We start from the raw sequence: 17,523 nt of genomic DNA on the forward strand, positions 1-17,523 counted from the left end.
CCACGTCCACGTCTTCGTATAGCCCCCATATAACGGTTTCCCCCTATTGTTCGGTATTTTGATGATTTTAGCGATGTTATTTACCGGAACTGTTTCGAATTTCGCATTTGAAATTCGTAATGAATACTACAGCCTATGACAGAAAATTATCTGTGCAGGTACACGTTTTGGTATTACCCCCATGGTACCTCCCTATATTCGGTATTTTGATGATTTTAGCTACATTATAAACAGATTTTTTTTCAAGTTTCACATTTGAATATTTTAAAGGCTTATGACAGAAGTTGCATATGCAGGTCCACGTCGTCGTATAAACTCTAATATACGGCTACATTCGGTATTTTTAAGATTTTTTTAAAATTGTCAAATTTGTGCCAAATGGTGGGGGGTATTCAAAGTTCGGCCCGGCCGAACTTACAACTTTTGTACTTGTTTTTAATAAAAATTTTAAACTGAAATTTTTTCAAAACAAAATAAATCCATAAGCATCTAAATATAAATAGACCCTTAAGGAAGGGCAAACTAGAGTACCGGAAAAGTTAAAGTAAAATGGTAGGTAGCCAGGGAAGAGGCAGAGACATCGACGATGCCAACACGTTCTCTTAAAACTACTCGGAGATGAATGTATTCCTTCTCCTCTTCAGAAAAAATGTTTTTTTTGTATGTCGCGAGGAGTTATCTGAAACACACTCGGTTAGCAGTAGATGACTTACAAATACTTCAAGCCGTAAAATATCTCCATAGGCACCGATACAGATGCATAATCCTATGTAGCGTAAAAACACGAACGTTGCCAACTAAAAATCCAGAATTAGGATATATTTTTTTATATATTTTTATATTTTTAGGATATAGTTTTTTAAGTCCATTCTCAGGATCATTCTAAAATTATTTTTAACACCAATGTTCGAGTCCTACGAATCCTTTCACAACTATTATTTAAATATTAACAATTAAAATCATCTGTGTCTTTTGAAAAATATTTTTGACATATTCAACAAAAGGATACTCAAAACTTTTTAAAAATACTTTGTAAAAGCCTTCGTTCGAATTCCCAAATAAAAATAAAAAATCCACGATTGTGGACCTCGAATTAATTTTTTTATGTCCGAATTATCTGAACCTTATGAAACATTTTTTTCCAAATCCAAACCCCAGAAGCATTAAAAAAATGTGTTTTGAACATTTTTAATTAACGCCTTAAGAAGTTTCCAATTTCTATACCCTGGCTGGGTTTTTGGAAACATGTACAAAGGATACGAAAAGTACTAAAATGTACTAAAATTCAAATACTTTTGTATTGGATAAACAAAATGGATTAGAAATCTGAAATTTGAAAAGAGAGTAACTAATGGAGTGTCGGATAGATAAACCAAAGGGTTTTTTGGAAATTCGAACATTAGGTTTACGAAAAGTTCTAAAATGGTACTAAACTTCTGAAATGGTACCATTTGGTATTATGCGAACGGATAGAATATACTTTAAATTTGGTATTAGAATCAAAGTTGGAAAGTAAGTTTGATATATGAAGGTGACTTAGGAAATGTGTACTAAAAGTGCCTACTGTACTAAATGGTATTAAATTTGGAACAGCTTTGTTTAGAGCGAACGGATGAAGTTGGATTTTTGAAATTTTGTATTTGTGGTCCATTTTTAGTAGTAGTTTTGTGATAAAATGGGAAATGTGTACTAAAATTGTACGAAAAGTACAAAATAGTACTATATTCGGTACAATTTGGTATTGGCTGGAAAAGTAGGGCTTGATATCTGAAATTTGGTATTAGGGTCGAGTCTGGCCATATTGCCGTGGTTTTGGAAATGTGTACTATGATGGTACGAAAAGTACAAAATAGTACTTTATTTGGTATTGGATGAAGGGATAGAGATAAAATTCTGTAATTTGATGAAATCATAAAATTTAATCTGTATCTTGGATGGAGATATGGAGGTGGTTTTGGAAATGTGTACTATGATGGTATGAAAAGTACAAAATAGTACTTTATTTGGTATTGCATGAAGGAATACCGATAAAATTCAGAAATTTAATATTTAGATTACTTATGGCATCTGTATTTTAGATATGGAGGTGATTTAGAAATGTGTCCCATATCTGTACTTAAAGTACCAAATGGTACTAAATTTGATTTTGGCTGAAGTGATAAGGTTGGAATTCTCTAATTTGATTTTAAGGTCTCTGTTGGTATCTTAAATTGAGATATGGAGATGAGTCTGGAAATGTGTACTATGATTGTACTAAATGGTACTAAATTTAAAATTGGTTGAAAAGATTGAGCTGAAACCCTGAAATTTAATATAAATGTAACTTTCGGTGTCTGTGGTTACGATATGGAGGTGGAATTGGAAATGTGTACGAAAAGTGCTAAGTGGTATTAAATTGCAAATTGGGCGAAGGGACAGGGCTGGAATTCTTAAATTTGATATTGAGGTGTCCGTTGTTATCTACTACAAATGTACAAGAAGTACTAAATTTGCAATTGAGTTTAAATATTGAGCTGGAATCCTAAAATTTGATATAGATGTCACTGTTATAGCCTGTGGTTAAGATATGGAGGTTATTTTGAAAATGTTTTCTATAATTGTACAAAATAGTATTAAATTTGATATTGAGCGAAGGAATAGAGTTGATATCCTGAAATTTGATATGGATGTCGCTCTTGGTGTCTGTGGTTGAGATATGAAAGTGGTTTTGGAAATGTGTACTATAATTGTATGAAAAGTACTATGTTGTACTTAATTTGGTATTGGATGAAGGGATAGAGCTGGAATTCCGAGATTTGATATTGAGGTCTCTGTTGGTATCTGGGATTGAGATATTTAAATGGTTTCGGAAATGTGTACTGTAATTGTCCGAAAAGTACTGAATGGTACAAAAGTTGGTATTAGGTGAAGGGATGCAGAAAAAAATTTAAAATTTGATATTTAGATTATTGGTGGCATCTGTGTTTGAGGTTTGATGGAGATTTAAAAATGTGTCCCACATTTGTATGAAGAGTACAAATGGTACTAAATTTGATATTGATTAAGGGGTTATAACTGGAATTCCGAGAATTGATATTGAGGTCTCTGTTGGTATCTGGGACTGAGATATGGAAATGGTTCTGAAAATGTGTACTATGATTGTTCTTAAAGTACTAAATGGTACTAAATTGGATATTGGTTGAAGGGATTGAGCTGAAGCCCTGAAATCTGATAGAGATGTCACTATTGGATTTTGGGGTTACGATATGGAGGTAGTTTTGAAAATGAGTCCTATAATTGTACGAAAATTGTCAAGTGGTACTAAATTGGGTATTGGGTGAAGAGATAGGACTGGAATTCTGAGATTTCATATAGGGGTCTCTGTTGGTATTTGGAATTGAGATACGATGTTAGCTTTGGAAATGAGTGCTATGATTGTAAAAAATTACAAATTAGTACTAAATTGTTGTTGGGTGGAGGAATAGCTATCATGTAGAGGAAAAGTAATCACTGTGATGACCTTTTCCCCATATAGAGGAAAAGTCATCACTGTGATGACCTTTTCCCCACATAGAGGAAAAGTCATCACTGTGATGACCTTTTCCCCACATAGAGGAAAAGTCATCACTGTGATGACCTTTTCCCCACATAGAGGAAAAGTCATCACTGTGATGACCTTTTCCCCACATAGAGGAAAAGTCATCACTGTGATGACCTTTTCCCCACATAGAGGAAAAGTCATCACTGTGATGACCTTTTCCCCACATAGAGGAAAAGTCATCACTGTGATGACCTTTTCCCCACATAGAGGAAAAGTCATCACTGTGATGACCTTTTCCCCATATAGAGGGAAAGTCATCACCGTGATGACCTTTTCCCCATATAGAGGAAAAGTCATCACTATGATAACCTTTTTCCCATATAGAGGTCATCACTATGATAACCTTTTTCCCATATAGAGGTCATCACTGTGATGACCTTTTCCCCGTATTGAGGAAAAATCATCACTGTGATGACCTTTTCCCCATATAGAGGGAAAGTCATCACTGTGATGACCTTTTCCCCATATAGAGGAAAAGTCATCACTATGATAACCTTTTTCCCATATAGAGGTCATCACTGTGATGACCTTTTCCCCATATTGAGGAAAAGTCATCACTGTGATGACCTTTTCCCGTCTGGAAGAAAAGTTATCTTTGTGATGGAGGAAAAATCATCGCTGGTCATAATCTTTAGGTATGAAAAAATCTTCTCAAACCACAGTGGGACAATAAAATATTTGCAATAAACATTTTTTTAATCTAAGCTTAAGACAATGAACACAGACGGCTATAACAACATCAAATACAATAACAATGCAATTTTTTATTGTTGTTTTTTTTTGCTTAGGAGGAAAATGACGAAAACAACAACGACAGCGTGTTGCCTTATTGCTGATGGATGGACACTTGAGTGTTGACGGTGGTGCTGGCGGTGCTGGTGGTGGCGATGATGACTCTGTTGTTGCCAGGTATGTCTTCAGCGTGGCTTAAACGCGGATAAAACGGAGGAAAATTAAGCTAAAACACATTAGCTCCACTTAAGAAGAAGCAGATGGTGAACGATAAAAATGCAACAGACAAATAAAATAAAACTGCCAGGAAGACGGGCGAATAAGACAACGACAAGCAACAGCAACAAAACTAGCAACAACATCATCGCCACATTGTAGAATTGTTCAACGAAAATTACAGCGATCTAATTTATTTCAGGTGTTTCATAGGGTTCCATTTAGACGAATAAAATTTCATGGAGTTGTATTTTGTGTTTTAGCCAAGTTAAAATAAGAAATAAACTAAAAAAAGACACAAACAACAAAAAATGATGGACGATCAGACTGAAATGGAACTGAATGAGCTGTGGCAGCAACAGCATGTGAGTGATTGAATGGTGTTGGAGGAAAGCCATGACAACAATAACAACAACAACAACATTGTTATCATTGCCACCACCAACCTGGCCAGCCAAGTGGCCGCGATCATCATCACTTATGGCATCACAAGAAAAAAAAAAAGGGGTTAATACATCCACAAAAATTACTACCATCACTTTAAATTTTCGAACAATATGGCCTGAGTTTTCTTCCAGTTTCGGATTGTTGTTGCTGTTACCTGGCCGTTATTTCAATCCACATAATTACCAATAACATTTGGTTTTATAATCAACAATTTTAGACCAAAAATTTTTTAGTTGTACCCTATTATTAAGGTTATTTGAAAACTCATCCAAGAGGAACCACGAGCGGAATTGGACACTTGTTTGGACTTTCAATTGATTGGTGAGAGAAAGGGTGTTTCATTTGTAAGAAGAATGATGAAAAGAGTACATATGGTATCCGATACGGTCCGGTTACCCAATGTGTAGCCATTTTTGGAATGGTATTTTCCGAAACCCTTAAACAAACCTTGACGATAAAACTATATTCTTTCCGAATTGGGAACTCAAAAATTTGACATGCAGGTCAGTGGTGTGGTAGGCCGGAGTTTTTAGAAATTCGTACTAAATGATACAAAAAAGTACGAAAATTTTTTAGAAAATTAAAAAAGTTAAAAGTATCAATCGGGTTTGCCGACAGATGTCAGTCAATGTTCCCATATTTAAATATATTTCGACTTCTGTTATGATTATTCTAACGATTGACCCTCGATGGAGAAGGTTCCGAAGGAATGGGCCAATATTGTCCATTTCGTATCGGACCTAAATAAATATCATATAAATATTGCGACGTGCAAGGTTGAGACTATACTGGTTACTTCCTTCACTTTATATGGGATATTTTTAGAAAATGTTGAAAAAAAATATTGGCATGGGCAAAATTACAAGAAAATCTAACATTTATATCCAATTTTATGCAAAATCATAAATTACACATTCATCCCAAGGTCTCTACTTGAGAGAAATATTTGGTTGTAAATAGTCGCTGACTTGTTTCACAAAAATTGTGACCCTTTACGGTAGAGGCAGAAGAAAGGGTTTCATATATATATATATTATCTTCAGAACAGTGAGTGCAAAATTTGAAGAGATTTGGATGCTTATTTCGCTGTCTTTGAGCGTTTTGTTATTCAAAATCCTTAACGCTATGTGGGTGGGGTACTAGAACAAATTGTCCGATCTCTACCATCTTTATAACAGATCTTGTGTTGATGAAAATATTGAGATATGGCAAGTCTGAATGGAATCGGATGCTAATTTCGCGTTTTATGAACTTCGTGGTTATTCAAAATGTTGATCCTTTGTGGGGCAGTACCAGAGGGAGTGAACCGATATATCCCATCTTCGCAACAGATCTAGTGTTAGTAGAAATAATGGGATGTGTGAAATATAAAGAGAAACTGATGCTTATTTGGGATTTTATAAACGTTTAGGTTATTCAAAACTTTGACCTTTTGACCAGAAGGAATGGTCCGATCTCTACTGTTTTTATAACAGATCCTGTGTTGACAGAAATGTTCAGATGTGCCAAGTCTAATTGAAATCGGATCTTAATTTCGCGTTTTATGAGCTTAATTGTTATTCAAAATTTAGACATTTCGTTGGTGGGGGGGGGGGGGGTGTTTGTGTGTGCACCAGAAGGAGTGGATCGATATATTCCACCCTAATTCCAGACTTTGGGTTAACATCATTATTGGGATGAGTGAAAATTGAAGACAATCAGACTCCTACAAACTTTCGCAAATATTATGATTTGCAAAGTTGAAGTAAAATCGGATTATTACTTCTCTTACTGTGCAGAAAATATTTTATTTTAAACTTCGACCTTTTGTGGGGGAGGGGGACCTTTTCTGGTACAGAAGGAGTGGACCGATATTGTCTATTTTCGCACTTGGCCTAACACTGACGCAAATATTAGGATATGCAAAGTTGAAGCAAAATCGGATTATCGCTTATCTTCCCTTGCAGAAAATATATTTTTTTAAATTTTGACCTTTTGTGGGGGAGGTACCAGAAGGAGCGGACCGACATATTCCATCTTAACACCAGACCTTGGGTTAATAAAAATATTGTGATGTGTTCAATTTTAAGACAATCGGACTTTTACATCACATTTTATAAAAGTTGTAATTATTCAAATATTGATCCTATGTGTGGGAGGTACTTGTTGGAGTGGACAGATAGTGTCCCTTTTCGCACCTGACCTAGCACTGATGCAAATATTAGGATTTGCATGGTTGGAACACAATTGAATTATCCTTTTCCTTTCTGTGCAGTACTTTTTTTTTGAAAAGTTCTGCCTTATGTGGGAAGTACTAGAAGTAGGGAACCGATATTGTCAATCTCTAAACTTAATCTAAGTTCGATAATAATATTATGATGTACCGATTTTGGACCAAATCGGATACTCACTTCGAGAGTTATAGTACGCACCAGCCAGACAGACTGACGGACAGCCATCGCTAGATCGACTCTAAATGTTCTGAAAGGATTTGGCCCAAAGAGACCTAGGGTCTAAAGTCGTTATTTCGATGAGACACGTTTTGGCCGTATCAAATGATCTACACCCTCTCTTGTCATATGCCTTAAAACGAAAAAAATCCTGCGGAGAAGTATCGATGAGCAATCGATTAACTATCGGTGATGTATTAACAATTTATTGATCAGTTATTCCCGAGTTATCGACAAGCTATTACTTTGGTATTATTTAAAACCCAAATACAAAAACGAGCTGACGATGAACTTTAAACAGAGATCGAAAAACAGTAAATTTGCTTTCGATAAGTTATCGTCGAGATATCGACTACCAACTACGAGCCGATGAAATATCGGTGAACTACATTCTAGCTTTCAACGAAAATTAGCTATAACTTCGGTGAGCTATCAAAGTTATCGATGAATAATCGACGAGTCATCGAGATGCTATAGATGCGAAAGCGAAGAACTATACATGATAAATCGATGAACTTTCTATTTGCTCTCAATGAACTTAAGACGAGTTGTCGGAGTAACATCGATGTTATTGGTGTGTTATTGACGAGTTATCGACGAGCTATAAAGAAGTTATGCATGATACATCGGTGAGCTATCCACGAGTTGTCAGTGAGCTATCTTTTGCTTTCGCTTTTGACGAGATGAAAAATCGATGTAAAAAACTAACTAGGCGCTTTTGATGAGCTATCGATAGGTCTCTGTTGAACCAGGAGCAATCCGTGAGTCATTGATGTGCTCATTAGGCTTGCAATCGATGTTCTATCGGTGAACTATCAATGAGTTATAGCCAAGTTTTAGAGAATCGCTATCGACAAGCCATCGACGAACTATTAACTTGCTATCGCTGATGTATGGCTGTGCTATTCATGAGTCATCCTTGAACCATCGATAAGCTATGAGATATCAGAAGACAAAATCAAGCTTTCATTAGACTACCGAGGAACTATTATCAAACTTTCCTTGAGTTACGGACAAATTAACGGGGAGCAATCCTTGTGACATCAGTGAGCTACCCATGAGCTAACGATAAGATATCGATGAGTTATTGATAAGCTTTCTACGAACTATAGATGCGTTGTCAGTTGACTATCGACGAACTGTCTGATTCCTGATTCTCAATTAATTCCTGATAATCAATTCCTAGATCCGGAAGTAATCGTATCTTTCGTGCTAACGGATTTTACCCTTTGATAATATAAGGAGACCGCTGCATAATAAATTCTTAGCACATATTTTCTTTTCTGCCTTTGATTTAATTTAAAATGCGGACATTAAAAAATCCTAAAAATCCTAGACTTCTGCCTATTTGTTCTTTGCCGCTGCCAAAACTCCTTTCCCTTTTCTTCCAGACACGTTTGACATCCAAGTGTTCTCTTGACTGACCGTACGGAAGGAAAAACGGAAGTTCGATAACAGAACTGATATTGACGCGTCTTAAAAAGACATGGTTGTAATTGTTAAGAAGCCAGAGACACATAAACCTTTTTTTTCGGAAACATGAAAATTCCATCATTCCAAAGGCCGTGGTCAATGGATTCAATAATTAACCGAAAGAAAACATGATGATGGGTAATTTTAATTACAACAGCCAATGGAAAAACAAAAACAAATGTCAACCCAATACTAAGTCAGTCAGTCACTCACTCACGCACTCGCATTCATGTCGCCAAATAGTTGTTAGTTTTATTTTTGTATTTTTTTTTTTTTTCAATTTTTTTCAATGACCGCCTCCGATTGACCCTCTTGCCACAACATTGTAATGATCTCGTAAATGTCTAACTAATTTCCGTTTTGTGTTGTGGACAATTTTTTTACGTGCGTTGCAGTTAGAATGGCATTTGGAATATTTTTTTTTTTTTTTGGTTCCTTATTTTTGTCACGTTTATGGGGAAAATAAGAAGAAAAAAACTGAAAATTCTAAAATTCTTTTCCAACTCCTTTTTTCCTACCTTGACGATATTTTATGGTCATTTTTGAGGCGTCATTATCACGTGATGAGTATTGGGCGTATTTGTCGGGTTTTTCTTTTTTTTTGTATTTTTTGACATTTCGGCTTTTTCTTTGATTGGTTTGGAATTTGAGCTGCAACGAATGTCGCCGGCCGTTAACCATTCTACGGACTAGCCAAGAAGAAGAAATGGGTGAAATCTTCGGGTGATAGACATCATCGTTGGCGGTAGGTTGGTATATGAATTATTAAATTTTATTGACGCCTAAAGACGTGTAAATACATTGTTGCCGGTCGGGAGAAAACTCTCTCTTATCAGGCCGCCAAGTGCGACACTGTGGCAGACATTGGAGGAGTAGGCCTGCTTTGATGGGTGTTCATTTTAACGATCATAAATCCATTTGGTTTTATGGATGGACTTCTGAAAATCTTTATTACAACCATAGAATCTTTTTTTATGGAGGAGAGTTACCAGCACACAGTTACATATATTCCCACACACACACACACTCGCACGCCCACCATAATGGTTTAATAAAATGATCCAGTTTTTATCTCCAATTATGGCTCAATTAGGAACAAATCTTCTATTTTTAAAAATTTAATTTCGAAATTTTATCTGTTTTAAGAAAATCTCTTTTAATAGCCTCTAATGGCCATATTAACCACTCATTTCCTCTCTTATCACAAAACCAATCTCACATGCTCTTTTAATAACTTTATTTTTTCGGAAAATTTTTGCAATTCTAAATCTCTATATTTTCCCAAAAAAAAAAAAAAAAAACTAAATTTCAATGATTTTCCAAAAATCCTCATGTAATTCCATAAAAAAAAAGATTATTTACATTCCGATAAACATCTCAGAAGATGTAAATGATATTTTTTACTGAGTTCTCCTTTAAATGCCAAATGAGCAACAGCCCAATGAAGGAGGCAGGTAGGTAGGCAAGCCACCACTTTGAAAGTTGATATCGATCTTTAGCATTATTGCAAATGGAATTTGTTTGGCTTAAGATTTTTGTGGAATGATAAATTATTGGCTATGTCGTGTTGGTTTTTTTTTGGAAGGAAATATCATTTTTTGAAGAAAAGAATACTTAGCCTCATTGATAGGTGGGTGGCCCGCATCTGGGTAGAGAGCAGTAGATTATTTTTGCGTTTATTTCAATTTTAGCTAACATTGTAATTACAACAGTTTTAACAGATTGCACATTGGAGATAATAATTTAAGGTATATCTTTATTATATATTAGAGGGATTTGAGAGAGGAAATGGTTTTAAGAAAAACATAAGATTTGACAGCCTTCGCCCTAGGTTAAGAGTTCCGAGAAAATATATAAAAACAGCAATGTTCGGCCGGGCCAAAATTTTCATATCCTCCATCATTTGAAATGAATAACTTTGTCCTGCGATCAGCAATTACTATAACGGTCTAAAGGTGAAAAAACATAAAGCGTTTTTTGGCTCCATTGGTAGGCTTCTTCGCAGAGGAACAAAGGAGTTTTAGATTGCTTAGTTCGATTTTGGACCTATGCCTCTTTTTTCCAAAAGCGTTTATGTATTCTCACCTTAAATATCAATGAAATATCTATTCACAGCCACAAATTTCAGTAAATCAATTATGAAAAAAAAAAACATTATTTTTGAACAACAATGGAACCGTAGTTTAGTTGGATCTATATGAACAGTTCATTACAAGGATTAACAGAAACGACAAATTTTCAGCAAATTCTGTTTTTATATTTGTATCCTCCTACATAGTATGGAGGTTATATTAAGTTCGTCATTCCGTTTGTAATTCATGCAAACTTCTAAGCCCTGTCTGTCTACGGTACCCCCGATATTTTGATAATTTTAGCCACAATTTTCAATGGAATTGTCTTATACTCTTACTCTACTCCTTATACTCTACCCCCTCAAATATAACTGTCCATATCCTATATAGCATACCCCCCCATAAACGGTACCCCCGATATTCGATATTTTGATGGTTTTAGCTACAGTATTCGCCGATTTTTTTTTTAAATTTCGTATTTGAAGTTCGTATTGGGCACTTCAACTTTTGACGGAAGTTTTTCTACGCAGATCCACGTCTTTATATAGTCCAGACAAAACGGTTTTTATTCAAGAGGAATTTTTCGACGGATTTTTTTTATATCTCAAGTTCCTTCCCAATGTTGGAGGGTATAAAAAGTTCGACCCAACTGAACTTAGCTGTTTTTTTACTTGTCATGATGATTACAATACAGGTTACAGGATATGAAAAAACTGCAACCAATTTCAGACTGCTGTCATTTCTAAGCCACTCGTCCGACAGCTGTTAAAATTATTCCAAGGACAGCGCAATATACTGTTAACAAGCATACAAAAGAATTTTGGTGAGGATGTTCCAGAAAAAAAAGTTATTCGTAATGGAATTCAAGAGGAATTCTTTATATTTGGGTGGAAAACCACAAGTGGCTATCGTTAGAGTATTTCAGCACTTAAATGTGAATAAATCTTTTGTGTCTCGTATCTTCGCCCGTTACTGTGATACTGGTAGCGTAGCCCCACGTGGACGGAAGTGGGCGGAAGAAAACAGCAACATCAGCAGAAATAGTTCGAGAAGTAAAGAAGCGACTTGATCGAAACCCGCGTCGCATTGGCCGAACATATCGCAATATTCCATTCGGTAAATATTGAAAAATGAGCGCGGGGTAAAGCAATTGAAATTCCAAAGAATACAAGAACATACACCGCAGCAGAAAGAAAATAGAATTAAAAGAGCTAAATAGTTGCTTCGCTTGGCCGAAAGTGGTGAACTGACAATTTTGTAATAGATCTTGTGTTGATTGAAGTATTGCGATATATAAAGTTTGAATGTATTCGGATCTTCATTTCGCCTTTTGAGGATCATGGCTATTCAAAATGTTGACTCTTTGTAGGGGAGGTACCAGAAAGAGTGGGCCGATGTTGTCAATCCCCTCACTCGATCTAAGTTTCATAATAATATTACGATGTGCTAAGTTTGGACCAAATCGGATACTCCCTTTGAGATTTATCATGCGCACCCGTCCAGCAGATAGACAGACGAACGGACTGACGGACGGACATCGCTGGATCTACTCCAAATGTCTTGAAACGGATTTTGTACAAAGAGACCATATGGCTGAGGGTATAATAACTTTATGAAATATAACAATTTCTTTATCGACGCTCTGCAAAATCTTCTAGTATCTAGTTTTTGGTCCCGATATTTTGGTTTGTTATAACCTCAGCAATATGGCTACAAAGGGTGTATATCATTTGATACGGCCACTAAAGGAAATTTACGAAAGCAAATATTGAGGTAAAGATGATATATATTGGTCCTTCTGGTACCGCCGCCTCAACAGGGCACAATTTTTACTACTTATATATCTTCTAACTTGAGAAACAAGCCAACGATTCTTTTCAAACTTGGTATGTGTTAATATTTTTCTCAACCAGAGATCTGATGTTTATCCGCCATCGCCTTCTGGTACCTCCGCTGCAAAAGTTCAATATTTTGATTATTCGCATAAAATCGTAAATAAATGTTCGATTTTCTTTGAATTACAAATATTTTATTAGATGAATTGGAATACTTCGGTCCGCTATATATGATACCTGATGCGTACTTCAATATTTTACAAAAATTATTACAAATCTCATTAAACGTCATGGATGTAGTCGATATGGTCCAAACCAGGCACGTTGTAGAATCCTTCGGAACCATATGAGGTTAACAGTTTGAACAATCATAACTCACCGCTGAGACTATGCATGGTGAGATGAAAAAACTGCAACAAAGTCAAACGCCATAATTTTAAAATTTTTTTAAATTTTATTTAATGAAAGCAAAAAAAAAAAAATTCGGAAATAGCATCAAATTTTAGAACAAGTTTATATTTGTTCGAATTGGTCAGCTTTGGCACAAATTATGGCCTTCAAACGACCAATGAAACCGTCACAGGCTGCCCAAATGTTGCTCTGCGGTATTTTGGCGAAGCGCTTGCTTGAGGTGATCGACACTTTGGTATTTTTAAGTGCCAACCTCGCTTTCCGATATACTCCAGACACAATAGTCCAACGGATTTGTATCCGTAGATTTTGGTGGCCATTGTGCGCTGGAAATGAAGCGAGAAACCTCATTTCGTAACCATTCTTGGGTGGCGCATGCTGAGTGCGATGGTGCTGAGTCCTGTTGGAATGTCCAATGTGTGCGGCCAAAATATTTGCGTGCCCAAGGCTCCAGAATATTTTCGCGATAATATTCGGTATTTATTCTGATGCCACGGTCGATTAATACGAGCGGAGAGCGACCATCGGTTGTTATGGCGACCCACACCATCACCATGGCTGGCGCTTGAGTTCTGGTGGCCCACCGAAGGTGCACATTTTCAGCTGACCTCTTTGGCAAGTAAACACGATCATTTTGTTTATTTACAATCTGCTGGACAACGAATGTTTTCTCATCGGAGAAAACCAAAGTCGGCAGTTCACCACTTTCGGCAAGCGAAGCAACTCTTCAGCCCTTTTGAGTCTATTTTCTTTCTGTTGTGGTGTAAGTACTTGCACGTTTTGGAATTCCAAAGGCTTTACCCGAGCTCATTTTTCAATATTTGCCGAATGGAATATTGCGATATGTTCAGCTCACGAGCTATTTTCTTTTTCTTTACGAGCTCCTTTACTTTTCGAACCATTTCTGCTGATGTTGCTGTTTTCTTAAGTCCACTCCCTTGACGTCGGACTACGCTACCAGTATCACGGTAATGAGCGATGGTACGAGACATAAAATAACTATTCACATTTAAATGCTAGAGTGCTCTAACGATAGCCACTTGTGGTGTTCCAGCCAAATATAAAGAAATCACACTTTCGCACTTGAATTCCATCACGACTAATTTTTTTTTCTGGAAAATTCTCACCAAAATACTTTTGTACGCTTGTAAACAATATACTGAGCTGTCCCTGGAATAATTTTTACAGCTGTCGGACGAGTGGCTTCGAAATGACAGCAGTCTGAAGTTAGTTGCACTTTTTTCATCTCACCCTGTAAGTAAAAAATTTCCAAAACTACCTACATATCCCAATCCTATACTCCGATAGTAATCGTTTTTCCAAATTTTGAGGACTCCAACTCTACCGATTCAGTCAAAATTTAAATTGTACCAAATTTATATGTTTCAACATTTTGCAAAAATTATCACAAATCATCATCACAAATCATCATCATCACAAACATCACGTTGTAATCAGGCTTATGTCAGATATGAAATGGACAATATTGACCCACTCCTTCGGACCCCCCATAAATGGTCAACAGTTTGAAATATCATAAATCAAGGCTGAGGCTATACATCTGCCGGTAAAGCCGACTAATACTTTGTAACTTGTTTTAATCCAATGTAATTAAACGTGGATCTGCCTAAACAGCACAGGATCCATTGTTGGCAAACACGTAATTATTACATATGTTTTCCTCATTTAAATTCATTTATTACAAAACAATTTCCAATTTTCCTTTTATTTTTAATGTAAAAATCAATGCAATTTCGTAGATATTTCATGGCTCTTTATTAAATCGATAAATACATTGTTCATAAATTCCCTCGGAGTCACGTTTAATATTTTAATAATAATGTCCCAACACATATCCCTACCAAAAAATGTAATGTCCTTAAAAATATAAAATTATATCCATATGGCGATCTCGAATCTATGAACCTAACGGCCAAACAATTGCTGTCAACGCCTCATTAATTCTGGCGATTAAATTGAGAGAGAAATTAAACAAAGACAGCGAGATACACCTTTTCTCCCCTCGAAACGTGACAACAAATAAATTATCCCAAATATTACAGGATTCTGTTACCAAAAATAGGATGTTATCAAATCACAACTTCTATAAAATATTACTTCATCAAAACTCCCAACCAATTCAAGTGGTTGTGGGAGAGGAACACAAAATCTCTTCAAAGAATCAAAAAAGATAAGGACAACTCAACACGAAAGAAAACATGTCCTTTAGTTTTAGGCCATTGTTGTGATCTAAGAAAAGAAAAGGATCAGACAGTGATTTAGACAAGAAAATGTTGCAAACAATGGTCATTTTTGAAGAGTCCTTACTTCAAACTACCTCAGACAAAGTAAAGAAGAAGAAAAGAAACAAATCTCCTGCCAAGGCTACTCAAGATTAACTAGTCGTTCTCTATATGCATGTGCCTTTATGCATGTGACAAGGAGCAAAGTTCAAAAGAAATGTGCAACACCTGGTGTGGCAGGACTTTGTGACGACTTAAAGTGATATTTTCTTTGACAACATTCTTATCTTGGACGGGGACGTGGACACGGCGATGAAAAAAAATCAACTGTACATTCTGTCTAAGATTTTTTTCTTCGCTCTTCTCCAGGAAGAAACGGACATTAAAATATGCAAATATGCCGCACGTGCTCACCAAAAGGAAGTGAGCATAAAAAGTGGACACATTTAATGACCATATGGATGTCATAAGGAATGTTTGATTTTTTCTCTTTCTCTCTCCTCGCTCGTAAAACATATGGAAATTTAAGATTATTGTTTTTTTTTTTTTTTTTTTTTTTTGAGGAACTATTACTTTTTTCCAGCTTTACAAATTTAGAGCACATGCTAAGTGTAGTTGTTTTTATTGTTTTTGGTAGTTAGTACTTTTAATTTTCTTGAGTGGGGAAGTGACAGATGGTAGATTAATTTGTTTGTCAAAGTAGCCTTAATATTTTTTAAGTGGGAAAGCGTTTTCCCATAAAGAAAGTCAAAAAAATATATTTTTATAGGGAACGAAAATTTCGGCCCAAAGGGCAGCAGCTGAAGATTTTCGAGGCATGAAATATTAAAAAACAAGTTAAACAAGCAAAAAAGCTATAAGTTCACCCTGTTAATATCTTAAAAATACCGAATGTAGCCATTATTTTTGGGTCTATACGACGACTTGGACCTGCATAGACAACATGCGACAACGAATGCGAAACTTGAAAAAAATCAGTGAATAATGTCATAATCATCATCAAAATACCGAATATAGAAAGGCACCATTATTTCGATGCTATACCAAACCTTGAACCTACATCGCCCATTTTCTGTCATAGGCTGTAGTATCCATTACGAACTTCAAATCCCAAATTTCAAACAATTCCGGTGAATAATTTCGCTAATATCACCAAAGTACTAAATATCGGGAAGTACCGTTATAAGGGGGCTATACCAAAACGTGGATATACACAGACCATTTTCTGTCATAGGCTGTAGCAGCCATTACGAACTTCAAATCCCAGATTTGAAATAATTCCAGTGAATAATGTCGCTAAAATCATCAAAATACCGAATATCGGGATGTACCGTTATAGGGGGGCTATGCCAAACGTGGACCTGCACAGATAATTTTCTGTCATAGGCTGTAGTATCCATTGCGAACTTCAAATACCAAATTTGAAACAATTTCGGTGAATAATGTCTCTAAAATCATGAAAATAGCGAATATCGGGAGGTACCGTTATGTGGGGGCTATTCGAAGATGTTGACCTGCACAGATATTTTTCTGACTTATGCTGTAGTATCTATTACCATCTTCAAATACCAAACTTGAACAATTTCTGGTGAATAATGTCGCTTAAATCACTAAAATACCGAAACAGGGAGGTACCATTATATGGGGACTATAACAAAACGTGGACCAACATGGCCCATTTTGAATACCAAAAGTCCTGCAGACATAATATGCATTTGAGTAAAATTTTATTAACCCTCTTCATTTCGCTCGGAAGCTAGAGTTATTTCCACAGACGGATAGACGGACGTACATCGCTAAATCGACATAGAATTTTATACTGATCAAGAATATACAGGGTGAGATGGAAAAACTGCAACCAACTTCAGACTGCTGTCATTTCCAAGCCACTCATCCGACAGCTGTTAAAATTATTCCACTAATAGCTCATTATATTGTTTACAAGCGTACAAATGCATTTTAGTGAGAATTTTCCTGGAAAAAATTTATTCGTGATGAAATTCAAGCGTGATAGTGTGATTTCTTTATATTTGGCTGGAAAACCACGAATGGCTATCGTTAGTGTGCTCCAGCATTTAAATGTAA

The sequence above is a fragment of the Musca domestica genome, unplaced genomic scaffold, assembly GCF_030504385.1.
Source record: "Musca domestica strain aabys unplaced genomic scaffold, Musca_domestica.polishedcontigs.V.1.1 24, whole genome shotgun sequence".
NCBI lineage: Eukaryota > Metazoa > Arthropoda > Insecta > Diptera > Muscidae > Musca > Musca domestica.